Consider the following 14,346-nt stretch of genomic DNA (forward strand, 5'->3'; position numbering starts at 1 on the left):
AACTGATCCGAATCTGTATTTTCTCAGCGGACCAGAACCCAATCACCCCAGGTCGGTCGGAACTAAAGGTTTGAAATGTAGCCCCTTTACTCACACATTCTAACCTTATTTTACCTCAAAAAATTGTTTCACTCCTGTATCAGCATTCCATGTCATAGGTCAACGCTCATGTCAGACGTGTAATACTAAGACCAAGTGAAGCACATTTACGGGGAGAACATAGACCAGCCACCAAAATATACAACGCAGAATGTTGTAGCCATTGACTACACATCATAAACCTTACAAACGCAGATAGTGTCCAGCTGAAGGCACGCTATATGAAAAATAGAATGTTTGAATCCTGCTCAACAGAACAAATTATCCAAATAAAATTCTCGTAGATAATGGCTACCCGAAATATGCGATATATATATATATATATATATATATATATATATATATATATATATATATATATATATATATATATATATATTGACAATATTGTAATTTGAATTTATTTAGCCGGCTCGTCCAAATGGAAATGATATCTGTAATATGTGTAATTCATGGATATTAAAACGTGTTAAAGAGCATGCGCAAACGTAACCCACTACTGAAAGGTCGCATAAAAACGCAGAGGTGGGTTTATGGTGGACTTAGTATAACGAGAACATGTGGGCCATGAATTTGCTTTCTGACACTTCATCAATTGCACCGTAATGAAAGGTGTTGTGCACGCTGGGACGTATTGAGTTGTTGAAGCCAAGTAAGTGTTATGGACGACTTGCCTGAGCTTAAACACCTCCTCGGAAATATAATTATCGACCATCGTCGTGGACGTGCGGTCCGAAGTCATATGAAGTTAGGCGGATATCAGATGTTTGAATATATGGTGAGATAATAACGTTTCACGCAACGGTAATTAGACCACAACTCGAAGACCATTAACATGTTTGCGACAAAAATGGTTTAGTATTATATTGCCAGTCACACTGGTGCCCTGATATGTATATTTGATTTATTTGTTTGTCTGTTAGTTTTACATTTGGTATTGTATTGCATACTATTGTAATGTAACATTTTTTGCTTGACGTGACCTTGTCCAAAATTGAGTTCATTTCTGCTTGATCTGATTGACTTTTTTTTATTTAATTTATGTAAACGACTAATAATAACGTCATTATTCTCTATGTGTCTCAGCTTATTATCAGGATTATTGTTCAGATAAGAAGTAAATATGTTTATCAGGGTTAGGGTTTTGGAGATTCCTAAGTGAATTGTATAGGCTATTGTGTTGTAAATCAACACAACTTGTTAGAACATTGTAGATGGTTATTTTCCATTAGGTAATGGTTATTTTTAGAAAATGTTAATTGTGACCTGAGGTCAAGCAGAGAATTATATTATCTTGTGACTGTAAGGAATTTACCAATCGTGTTTTAACATCTAGCACGTTAAGTTGTATTATGTTGTGACCAGTTTGGGCTGAATGTTATTTTCTTCAAATTATAGAATTCAAGTGATTATTTCTCTGGAAATAGAAAAGTACTCTGACAAAATTCTTGGATAAAGACATTCATTGAAATTTAGACTGAATTCAAACCTATAATAATATTTCTGTGATACAACAATAAACTGCTGAGAGATCAGTACTTCGTAGTCTATAATAGACACGTCATCGCTTTCAATTTTGGATCTCCTCGGGACTTGAACTGAGTTTTAGTCAGGACGTTTTGTTACTAGCACTTGTGTCTTTTATTCTTAGATAATTTTTGGATTTGATTCGAAATACGATAAGTATTTTGTCTAATCTTTTTCACTTTTGTATTCTAAGGAAATAAATGGTTTGTTAAATTTTACAAAGCTGGTTGTCTTCACTCTTTTATTTTACTTATTTTAAGAGCACTGACTCGTAACAGCCAAGACACATGGCAATCAGCTCCGCCGCTTTTACTGTGAACCGGTTCATTATTGCACAGACCAAGTCGCCTTTTAGTCTCTGCATACAATGTATTTTTAACCTCTAAGCTTTGTTTCATGCAAACACCTTAGAAGTTTGATTTAATATTTTAATTTATCCGGTGGGAAAGTTAAGGTATTAGTTAAAGTGTATGTCAGTTTTCTTAGATCCGGAAATAACACTGTCTTCAGAACATTAGCCAGCACCCTTGCAGTGAGTCACAACCAGCATGAATTATAGCATCCGGTTAGTGATTGTTTGTTTTTTCTGGCTGGCTACTGCGAACTGACAAATCAAATCTTTTATTTCGCGAAGATCACATTGCTATAAAGTTTGATGAAGTGCATGCCTCTAAGAAATGGCTACTGGGGTATTATCAGTTTTGTATTATACCACATCGACATTGTAGTAGCAATCATGTAGTAACCAACCCACCCCCATCCCCGATCTGAGAGGATAGTACATTTGGCTTTCAGTATTCAGTGTGGCCCTAGTGCTCAAAGTTTACATTTTATACATCCTCGTTCATACACAGTGTCAATCCAGACCTCTTATCCTAATGCTTTTCAACCAGTGATTTGTCAACTTGTTTTGCTAGCCTATGTCTGGTTTGCCTCCTCTACACTCACATTGCATTTGTTTTAAGCTACCTTTTGAGAAGTGAGAAAGGTTATAAGATTGGTTGCGGATACCATCGGATGTTGCGTTACGATCATATCACCTTAATGCTATCTGTAAGGCTTTTGTTGCAAAAGCACAACTGTCATTATGTTCAATTAAGACCCTATTTATGCCAATTGAAAGCGACACTCACATTGCAGCGCCACGACTCCCTTGAAGGTTAATGAGGTAACAACCGCAACCGGCGTGTGGGACAGAGATAGTGCCGTTATTATTGATGAATGTAAAACCACCAACCATGTTAAAGCCTTACATTGAATCCCAGAAATACAATCTGTAGCATTTATTTGCCGTATCCCCAACATCTGATGTATTCTGTCGACAGTTAAGTACACGATCTTTAAGGCAGAACTGATGCCCACTCTGGTAAGTATTACAAAATTGAGGCCGGTGACTTTAGCGCCTACGGTAAAACGGAATGATGATCCGATGGTATTGTACTGGCCGTAGCTAAAACACCTCTAACATGAACTATGTTTATGTCGGTGGAATTGGATAATATGTACTTATAACCAGTCTGTAATATATTTATAGGACTAACAAACAATGCAGTGTGGAACGTTGAATAAATTACCTACTACGACAAATATAAAACTGTTGTGTGCATGCGGCGCTGGGAAGGCTGCTAAGCTTTAAGAAAACTGAGCTGGTTCTTCACAACGACGGCGTCCAATGATATGTTACGGTCACCCACGGCACAAACTTGAGTAAATGGATTGCACTCGTAAAGACAGCAAACACCAACAAAGATGATATCCTCAAATCGGTCAACGAATACCTTAAATCGATCGTATATAATAGAAGCAGTATAGATTCCATCCTGTAGGGTGGCTCTTATATTTGTTGGGTCTTGTATCCTAATATATGCACATACATAGGGTATAGCAAATGATAAAAAGCTGCCCAGCGACTTCAGGGCGGTAAACATTAACGTCGATGACAATAATGCCCGCACAATTGCCTAATCAAAGGTCCGCTGTGTCCGCACACTAGCCGTAACGGGCAAAGCATGGATTTATGGGGTTATACATGCACACGCCTGCAGAAAACACAACAGGTTCACAAACCTGCACCATATAAAATGCAGACGTTGAAAGAAATTGACGTCGAAGAACACTATTGGTGATATCCTGCTCGCGAATAATTGGATGCTGACTTCCATCAGCAACACCAACCTGTGACAGAGAACCTCTCAGCTTCCGGTAGAGAACGAGATCAAGAAGAGAAGGTGGCGTTGGATAGGACACACCATACGTAAGCCACAAACCAACATTACCAGACAGGCATTGAGCTGGAACCCTCAAGGCAAGCGGAGAATGGGCCGACCAAGAAACACCTGGCGACCCGACCTCGAGGCTGATATCAATTGGATGGGTCACATCTTGAGTTAGTTCGAGGGGATGGCACATGACAGAAGCCTCTGGCGATCTTTTGTGGGCGGCCTATACCCCAGCAGTGGTGACGGGCAAAACTGACTGATCTGGATATCCATGTCAGCGGTAATATGGTTTGGAATCCTCTGCATATCTTGTCGTTCTCCAAGCAATGAGTTATCCCTTTTTGTGCGCAAGTTGTGCTTGTAGCTAATAGCTCTCTGTATCATCTTGAGATGAGGATGTGGCTTTTAAAGCATTTATGCTGTTCTTAACATATAAAATAAAAATTACAAATTAGAAGATTTCAGCACAGTTTAATAAACATGCTACACATAGTTTCATGGATTTAGACACATTCAAGATATTCAAGTTTGATTTGTTGTGTACAAATGCTAACACGTGTACCTCATACATCAATACAATTAAATACTGAAAGATTTATATATGATAAAATCCAGATATAGATTGATGGTTCACTCAGTGGTCATAATAAACATTTCTAACTGATACTGTGTGATACTTGGTAAACATGCACTTGCTTAAGAGCACAAACAAGTTTCGAATTCATCTTTACAGCTTTGTGTGCACTGGTTCTTTTGTTATTTTTTCTTGTGCCTCTCTTTCTTGCAGTGCATAAATTGTTAAAGAAAGGATTGTGCCAAGACTTATCCACAACGATCAACTAATCCAATGTTCAACTGTCAAATCGTTCAGATCAATTACATAACAATGCGGGCTCATTTATAAATTGACAGACATTATTCTTCAATAGTTACTTTCGTCACAAAATAAAAGTAAATAGGCATATCAGAAATATGGACTCCTCGTATCATTGCACGTACCTTGTTAGGGTATGGGTTATTAAATTATTAATTTGAAAGGAAACTATAAAATCGCAAACAATTACACCAAAAGACACAATATTAATTTAAATCATGCTCATGAAAGAGATGTGATGTAAGTGGATTTTTCTCCTGAATTTAGTTGTGTCAAGAAGATCAATTAAAAGTGATGAGTTGAAAGTCATTTGATATGCTAGTACTGTTAAAGCTAGAAGTTTGTGAAGCTTTGAACAGTTGTCAAGAATCGCTGTGCATGTATTCCTTGGCAGACCATGTTTGTTTGAATATGGTAGCTTCTGGTGTTAGTTTCCATCGCAGATAAATGGTGGTCTCTCAAGAACCAATCATTGTTGAAATGTGTGCCATGTGTGATGGAGGTTCAACAACAAAATGTGTTCGCTTTGATGTCCTAACCGCTGATTCTGAAGAATGTACGCCAATGACAGTAGTTTAGAATGTAAATCTCTTTTCACAGTATTATAATCATTTGTACGTTTAACTACCCTACAACAAACAGTTGTCAATATTAGAAATTCAATAAAAGACCCCAACTAGCCCCGCACACGGCGTATAAATATGTACATATGACGCTCATATGTTCGTCATGTGTGACGCCAAACGAATCTTAAGCTGAATGAAGGTAGATAACCTAGTGTTTTTAAATAGCTTAGAACATAAGATTATAAATTCCGTTTCATTACCAGAGTTGCACGTTCACATCTAACATACATTTTCTTTATAAATATAATCGTGGTAAACTTTGACATCACTTTGACAGTGCAGGAGGGCTAAATTGTCCAGTACTCAAATCAAAACGTAATGAAATATTTTGAAATGTTCATAACATTTGTAAATTTAAACTTTTAGCCACTTCCATGGAAACGTAACATATACACATCATTAAACCTTAATTTTAAAAGCAAATTGAACTATCGTCTTTAGTATAATTTACCCTTTGATTTCCATTATATTCACTATTGAATGAGAACCCTTTAAGACGATTTGAAATCTATTTTATGATCTTAAAAGTGGAGATACCAATCTTTAACATGAACTATTAATCTAATCAGCTTCCGATTTATTATGACTCGCATCCCACCATCAATATCCGTAATTATTTTTCTGGCACAATTACAGTCTAGATCAGATTGGTGAATCGGCATATAATTTCAAACCTTAATATATTCTTTCCTCGCAGACCTGTGTAATTTGGAATAATAAACTATAGCCGACACCTCTGAGTGAAATGTTATGTCCACATACCATTTTTAATAGTATGATTATCCCAATATACATGATGAATTACTGATGCGTAACGGAGACTCTTGCGCAGTTAAAATTTAAAAGACAGCATATGCATACTGCTGCAGCAGGTACAACTAGAACAAACGGAGATGAGTCCACAGGGAGTGACTACATGTTCTGGATCATATAATTGTCCTGTAAGCAAAGAAACTGACCTATAACTGGCAGATCCAGAGAAAATGTCATACACTTCATCCTTAATAGAATTGTGCTAACAAACAGACCTCGAGAAAATATTATCATACAATCCCTACTTTAACAGATATCTGCTATCAGGAAGACCCAGATAAAATAGTACCACACAAATTTACTCTACCTTATTTATATTATTAGACAGACCAAGAAAATGAATTATCATAGTATAACTTCTTTACATATATACACAATTGAGAGCTAAGAATGACAGTACAATGTTAAGTGCATACACACACACACACACAGATATATATATATATATATATATATATATATATATATATATATATATATATATATATATATATATATATATATATATATATATATATATATATATGCGATTGTTATCATTATATCTGAAGTTAAATTTGAGAGAGCATGCAGTCATTTCTGTTACTAAACCAAGAGAAATTGTTATCAGGGATTATCTGCCTTATATATTTGCATAATGCAGTTTGCTTGTTTGAGACGTTTTAGAGAACAACAACATTAGTAGGTTATTTCATACTGAGGTGATTGGAGTAAAGTTCCTTGTCAAAGACGCACCAAGGTAGGAGACATTGGCTGGTCGGATGGTAGGATTCAAACCGCACCCGTTCATTTGCGATTTGAGCATGCTAACCACTAAGCCTTCAATCCTTCTCTACACAAACAATAACTAGAAGAAATTATAGTAAAATTTTTATTTCTGAGATGTTTACATATTATATGCAGACTAGACCGCTCATGTGGCCTAAGGGGTTAGAGAGTCCACCTTGGATGCGACAGGTTGCGGGATCGATTCTCAGCCGAGTCATACCAAAGAATTATAAAAATGGTTCTAGCTGCTGCCTCGCCTGGCGTTCAGCATTACGAGGTCAGTTTTAGAACTTGTCAGCATAGATTCTGGATAATGTTAGTGGGCTGGACATGGTCCCACATGTCTACACGATGCATGATGCCGTGATGCTAGAAATTGTCATAAACTGAAAAACTGTAGACATCATAGCCATGCGACCAAAACTTTTAAAGCTACCTTAAAAATGCAAATCAAACACATATCCTTACATATTGTACGATCCTTCTAACACAACTGTCCTGTCATGTATTATATTTAATAGATAGATGGATAGGGTGATAACGATCTTTCAAATATCTAGATAGAGAGAGGGATGTTTGGTTAAAATACACTTGGAACAACAAACTTCAGCAACAAAGATCAACTATGTTAACTTGCATTTAACCATGGTCTGTTAGATCATAACATTTTATTTGTCTTCTTTATCATTTAAATTTATATTGATCATGCAGATCAACGTATACATCCAGTACGAAAATAGGAGAAAACCAAGTCCCGCATTGATATATTCAAATGTCATTCAGTTCACTCATTGTTTTTTAATCTGGGGAGTTTTGTGTCCACTCACATTTTATTCTACTTTGTCCCAAGAATATTCACATTTCTTGGGAACAAAATATTATGTATAATGAAAGCTAGAACTGTTGAAATGGTATATTTATATTTACAAATCATACTTTGAGAACATTGATTTTATCTGAATGTCTGACAAGCTCACTTTTAATAATGATTTGAGAGCACTTACTTTTTATCAATTTTATTTTAATTCATAGCCAAACAGTACGTACGTACGTATCCGTCTATTGTAAATATCAAACAAAGATGATAAGGACTGTCTGTGGGTGCTAAATATTCATTATATAGATTGTTCTTGGTATCAGAAGCTATGTGGCTGATAATTAGTGATGAGTGCATTGTGTTTCCACGTGCACCAGACCAAAAAAACTCTAAAATTGTATTATTAAGATTTTAGTACCTATCTAGAACCCATCTTGGCTATCATGCCATTTATTTTGGCCACATAATTGGACATTAGCATTGCAGATACTAATAAATGACATTTCATTATAACTGTTATGATTACCAAGATTATCCTATTGCAGTTGCAATTAGCAATAAATATTAAGCACTGCCGAACGACAATGCCCTTGAGTAAGTAATTATCAGAATTTCTTCAAAATTTGTATTTTAAACTACAAATATGATTTCAGCATAATACCTTAAGAAATCTTAGTAATAAGAAATACTGAAGACGGGACTAATATTCTTAAATGTATTTGATCAATGTCTTAATATATATATTATAATCTTTATAACTCTTTCTTCGGTAACTATAAACAAATCTTTTAATAATGTGTATGTTGTATTATTTAAAGTTGCAACATCATCAAAATAAATTTGCTAATTATATAATATACAAGTCGCATTTATATGTCGCAGAATGTTCGGTAAATACATGTATATGATTATAACACTGGTACCTTCTAAGCGTTACAAATAAACTAAAGCAATATTGCAGATTTTATAAAATGTCATTTCTAAACCAGTTTTAAATATCTTCAACTAAGCTAAACCAAACTTGTTCCAAGTCTCCACTCCAGTCTCTTTAATGTAAAGAAATCTAAAGGAAACATAACTATAAACTAGTAGCTAATATTTGTTTGGAAAAATATATTGTTCAAAATAAATCTGACAAATTCGTAATTGATCTAGTCCTCTGTAATTCCAATGTTCAAAGTTGAACTGATTGCCAAATGGCTAAACGATAAATCAAAGTCACTCAGCTGAAGTCCAGTTATATGGCAACCTAATTCACAATCAAGTTGCAGTTGCAATCAATCAAGTTGCAGGGCAACAAGCCCTCAACTATTTCATCCACGTCTTTAATGAAATGTTAAATACCACAGGGCTTTGGCAACTGAAAATTTACAGAAATGTTCTTCAGATATTCATACATCTTTTTACCATTTGAGGAAATAAATATTCATCGGTTCCATACAAAATGTGTATGGCTAGGTGTAGAAATGTTTGATTTGGCCCATTATTTAAAACGATCATTCAGGTTTTCAAATGTATGGACCTTTTCCAAGAAAAAGACACATTAACTGAATCAAAGAAGTAGGTCTTCTAAGTAGGCAGTGGAGTATTCTCATCAAATGTGAAAGATCAGTTCAAAACGGTTTGAAGGAGACAAACAATGTCCCTCTGTATTTAGAAATAATAAATAGTCTTGTTGCTGTCCTTATTTCACTATCTGTGAAAGGCTGTTTTCTGTAGTAAAAATGAAACACGAACTATATGACATGGAACATGCTAACACTAACTTGAGTACAAATAAGTGGATCCTCTATAACGATTAATTCTAACAACATTTTTACCTTTACCAATTAAATAAATTGAGCAGTATTTGTTTCATTCGCATAGCCAATGAAATGTTACTTATGCCCGTTACGTTCGCTTCTGAAATAAATTTTGAAAGTTGAAGTGTACAGTCTCTAACTGATTGTCAGATTCAATGAATATTTCATTAATAGATAACTATGTGATTACATGACGTTAATATAAATGAGAATTAACAATCATATGATGAATGTATTTATTCAGTAACGAAGAACGGATTGTGTTAATGATGTTACCAACCTATGGTCTTAAATTCAGTATAAGAAAAGAGCCAAAACCAGCAAGCTGGTATAATTCAACAAATAATTTATTTACCAAGAAAGTGAAATTTAAAAGAACTTACAATATTGTGTATTAAATCCCAGATAGTCCATATAGTTTTGTGGTACGTCCAAATGAATGGAGTTCGAATTAAATTCCAGTGATGTTCCGAATAAGACCATGCATCATTTTGAAACCCTAACCACGATCTTTAATCGTGTGAGTTTCCATTATGTAAGGATGTTGGCTCAAACAAATTATACAGGCTAACAGTTAGGTTACATGCTAACATTTCCCATGCTCACATCTCAGTTCGAATGTCATGATTGTGTACTTTTGTTATCAATTAAGCCTAAATTTATTTGTACAGAATAGTCTAATCTCTGGTAGTCTTTTATGCTATTATCTCGCTGTTGATCCCATACAATTATTTCCAACTAAACTTGGTTTACACACATTCCTCTTCTGACATTTGATTTCACTAACACAGACACTTGAACTTTACAATCAGTTAATTTTGGCATCTGAAATCGTTCTCAATCCTGACGTTGGAATAATACACTTCATGCAGTAATCCCCACATAACTGTTAGTCGTTCGGATATCCTATTTACCCTCCTGTTATGGTTTCATATTCATAAACATGATCCCAATGTATGTTTATGGATGAGAAGTACACGTGACTAACACTGGTTGTTCCATTTATTATCATGAGACCTTTGGTGTAAAAAGCATTAGCAATTAGGCACAAAGATCAGTTTAAACTATAAGATATTATTGTTAGAATAAGACAACTTTTCTGTCATTCACATATTTATGATTTTAAAGGACAGATTTAATTTTTGGGGTGGCGGTATGAATATTTTTTTTACAAATGTGTCCATCTTAAAAGACGTACTCACACACATATTTGTACAAAATATTACAGCCATCATTTTATTTGAAAAGAAAATATAGAGATAATAAATAACCACTGCCTCCAAGGAGCTGATTTACAAAGGAAATTGTATACAAGGCTCCAAATAGTGAATTGTTTCAAATTATAATTAGCATAACCAGGATGAAAATGTAACGAATTACATAAATGGATGATTTAATGATGAGTGGATATGAAAGGGAAACGAAAACGAATGAGATACAACAGCCCAATGTGGATGATGGTGATTACGAAAATTAATAGAAAATTGTTGCAGTTGAATTATTTTGCATATCTATTAACTCATATATTTATAATAATATATGCAGCATAAAACAAAATTATATATTATTTACACCAGTTACATCTGACACTCAGTGTAATTTTAGGAAATCTCTCTCCGGAGATCATCAATGTGTGTGTGTGTGTATGTTTGAGAGAGAGAGAGAGAGAGAGAGAGAGACGGGGAGGGCAGACAGACATAGACAGAGCGATTTGAAAAAGTATAATGTAATATTTTTTCCATAAAACAAAAGGATTTAAATATTTTTAAACATTTCTGTTTTTACAAGCAATGTCATGAACAACTTGTGGCGTGTTCATCTGGGTTGAAAATTTGCTTGGTGAAATTAATGGAAAGTACAATGAAAGGCGATGTTTAATGCTTTCACCGATTTAATCAACCCCCTTTCTGTTAAAACCATTTATCTTTTCAAACAGCATGGTCAACATATTAGAAAACAGGTGTAAGTAGCCAATCACTTCTTTTACATCCAGTTCACATACTTGATTGACAATAACCATTATATTGCTAATTTACTTCAATGCAATACTAAAAGCGGTGATATAATAACTTTCATTGGAAAGAAAAACGGGAACAAGGGGGATATTTTAATAAAGTTAAGGAAAGGCAAATGATTTTTGTCTTTCTTGAAGTATCAAAGCGAAATAACAATTTGCCTGATCAGCCGTGCTTATAATATTTACTCTGATAGAATGTAAGATAAAATCTAAATATTTAAGGACATAATTCTTTGACAATGTTATTTTGCCAAATTATGACAACTTTTACGGACATATAGATATACAATATATTATATCTTACGGTGAGTACGACGAGTGTAATTTAATGATTTACACGCCTGTAATCATAGTGTCTGGCATAATATTGTTGCAGAAGTGAAACCACTTAACTAGGGAGCCGTAGGTATAAACGTGGCGATTAATGCGCATGTATGAATTCCATAGAAATTAGTTTTTCCAACCAAGGAGTCTCAAAGAGGAGTACTGTATTGTCGATTGAAAACATGCATTCATAGTTTTTGTGTATCAAATATTTCGTAGTGCAACATTCTCGTATTCAAGAGGAAATTTAATATCAGCAATGCTCAGCATGACACCTAACAATCACGTTGATGTCAGCGTGTGCATCTGTCTGTACTGTAAGACATCCATCCATATGTTTGTCCAGACCCTAAACTACCTACCATGTTAAATCTATTTTACCATTCTTTATCCTAATATCATCGTACCTCATCCTATTTAGATGTAAGAACTAGTTTAAGTATGCAATTATATTTATGTGCTAAATAAATGCCTGCATTATGAAACCTGGAGCAGTCGGACAGGAATATTCATTCAGACCAATGATCATATTCTTGTAACAATAACGTAAAATAGCTGAGACCAACGCCTGACTTTTGTCAATAAGTTATTGCCCATATATCATTTAAGTGGACGTATGTGATGTCGGACACAGCACTATAGAACAGATCTTCTATCTTAAAATCATCTATAACAAGTATTTGCAACATCAACATGACCTCTATCATTTCTTGATTGACTTCAAGAAGGCTTTCCAAAGGGTATGGCATGAGTCTTAAGGGACGTAATGTGGATATAAAACACAAACACAAAAAACTAATGGGTACCATAGGAAACCTGATTAATAATGCGATTAGCACAGCTTTCATTAATGGCAAAACCTAGACTGATTCATAATCATGGTCGGAGTCGGAAAGGGGTGCCTTCTCTCACCCACTCTCTTCAACGTCGACCAGGAAAGAATCATGAACTACCATGAGGAAAGTGTTAGTGTTGGAGGTAGAACAATCAGAAACATGTGATGTGCTGATATAGATGGCTAATGAGAAGAAAAAATGTGAAACTACGTTAACCGTCTCTACCATGCATCACTAACGTATGGTATGGAGATCAGCGCTGAAAAGAAATGACAAACAACACGAGTGGCATCCAAAGGGAAATAAAAGTGAAATGAAATAATCTGGACACAGTGACAAGTTTCAGGTACCTAAAAGTATTTCAAACAATTTCAGATATCGTAAATGTTGCTGTGAAATGGTGACTACAGTGTATAGTGCGTAGATTTGCCTATGAATGGCGCGGTGTTTTTATCTTTTTAGAAATAAATTATGGTGACCAATTTTATATTTCCTGGTAGTGTTTTGATGCATTCTGATTCATATATGATCGCTTAGGTCTGAAGCTTAATGATGACGACCCTTTATGATTTTGTTTCCCACCAAATTCTTTCAGTTATACAGAACTCATAGTACTAACTATATCAAAGTAGTAACTGAAAACGTAGAGATCACATTTTATGGATTGATTGTGATTTCTTTAGTAGACTTTAGTAAAGAAATTGCATTACTGAAATTAGAACTCGACTCTATGGTGCGGAATTAAACCATGTTTCAAACACATTAAGATCCAGAAAATGCCATGGCTCATGTGGTTTTCTCCACAAAGAAGCTGTCATCCAGGATGCATTTATACTGATAAATATAGATATGATAATGAGCATTTAGTAATTTCAAGTCAGTAAAGTTTTAATATAATGATGTTTCCCTAAGTTTGCCATGGAATCTGAACCAGAAAAACGAGTCCTAAAGAGGAAAACAACATTATTGTTGTTACACATTTTATTAACTTTGCTATAAATGCAAAATTCGAGATCTTGTTACAGATGACAAGCACAATGAATACATTGTCTACCTCTGAATTATATTCAGTGGAATATTAAACACACTTTCAGATATTGGCAAATGTTGCCTTGAAAGGGGGTTAGGGTGGGTACAATGTATATAATGTGTTGATTTGATTATGCAAGTTGGGGTGTTTTACACATTGAATATATGCAGTTAGATATATAACGTTTGGATAATTTACGATTTACGGAGAAATTAAGGTCAACAATTTTATATTTGTTAGTTGTCTTTTGATAAATTTTGCTTGAGACATGATCATTTAGGTCTGTACCATCATGCATTATGCTCTTGACCCCTCAATATTTTATTTTCCACAAGATTCAGTGAGTGAATATTTTGGAACTTAAATTGATTGGTATTTTAATTGACTTATGCCCACTTTAACTTAGGTTTACAATATCTATCTTGGAAGAATGATGAGCTCTTTCTATCATTTCAATCTCCTGTGGATGGTCACATTGGCATTCGAATAATTTATTGCATAATATGTCAATGATGATATTATATTTCAATCTTAAAGTCAAGGGAGATAAATGTGATCGCTAACAAGATAACTCTTGATATGACGTATTTATTT

Source organism: Sinohyriopsis cumingii, chromosome 6 (assembly GCF_028554795.1).
Source record: "Sinohyriopsis cumingii isolate HCF-2022 chromosome 6, ASM2855479v2, whole genome shotgun sequence".
NCBI lineage: Eukaryota > Metazoa > Mollusca > Bivalvia > Unionida > Unionidae > Sinohyriopsis > Sinohyriopsis cumingii.